The 1,125-nt window shown below is 33.8% G+C and overlaps 1 long non-coding RNA gene across 1 annotated transcript; it reads left to right on the top strand.

The window, feature by feature from the left end:
* The first annotated feature begins 264 nt into the window (after window positions 1-264).
* On the top strand, window positions 265-1,125 carry LOC131468494 (uncharacterized). Its single transcript, XR_009241721.1, has 3 exons — window positions 265-352; window positions 712-826; window positions 933-1,125. It is a non-coding gene; the product is annotated as an uncharacterized LOC131468494 (long non-coding RNA).

Below are 1,125 nucleotides of genomic sequence, written 5' to 3'. Positions count from 1 at the left end.
TATATATACACATATATAAATCATTATACCATATAAAATACATTATATTTTATATAATCTAATTTATATAATTATATATCATTTATAAATCTCACTTACAAACTTTTAGTTTGCATTTTAGAAAAAAATGGTGGTAGTTAAAAGCAAGCAGCAATTTAAATATGAAATATTAGAATTCATATGAGTTAGAAACCCTCCTCTTGTTTTTATAACTCCTCCCCTCTTCTGATGTGAGAAAATAAAAAGGGACAAACTCTTGTGTCTCGTCACCATTTTTGAACAGTTTCAAAAGCAACAATGGTTCGTCATCACGTGGCTCTTCTGGCACTCTTCGTTCTCCTGCTGCTTTTTGGTGAGTTTACTAAAAACACAACTGCAAATGCTTGAAACTCATATTTGAACAGTTTTAGTATTGCTTAAAGCAGGGCCAGCCAAAGCATTTTACTCAATTTGATTTTGAGGCCCCTCCCACCACCTCAGAGTAGCCAGTGCTTAACTATTATTGATACAAGTGTAAAACTATAAACTACATTAAATATGGTTGTATTATTTATATCAAACCACTGTCACATTCAAGTGTGTGGTGCTACTGAAGAATCTTCAACTCTCAAATAAAACTAATTTAAGCTCAACACTATTTCTATAGTAGCTGTTTAGTTTGCTTATGCTTTGGGCCGGCTCAAATCTAATGTTTTGCTTTTGTGATTACAGTTGCAGAGAATGAGGCTATGCTTTGCCAAGGGTTTCAGCACAGTGTCTGTGCCTCTGAGTGTGCCTCTAATGAAGTCACTATACAGGGTTCTGGATTCTGCCCTGATACCCAAAAGTAAGTTGAGACGTCCAGATATGACATTCAAATATTCTGTATATTTATTGAGCTTGTGTAATAGGATCATATGTTATTTCTTACTTTTTTCTTTTTTTTTTAATAGATGTTGTTTAACCAGGGACATTTAGCCACTTCAAAATACCCACCCCGAAATCAGATGATTGGATGGACGGAAGTCAATGTTGTGGAGAATTTGGCTCTTATCTCTGCTGAATTTAAAATATTGAAAAAAAAATGTTTTCAAAATGTCAGTGCAGCGTGTATGGCTGGGGTGGAATAAAAATATTTGCTTAATA

Source organism: Solea solea, chromosome 1, assembly GCF_958295425.1.
Source record: "Solea solea chromosome 1, fSolSol10.1, whole genome shotgun sequence".
Classification (NCBI taxonomy): Eukaryota; Metazoa; Chordata; class Actinopteri; order Pleuronectiformes; family Soleidae; genus Solea; species Solea solea.
This window is presented reverse-complemented; position numbering and strand designations above follow the sequence as displayed.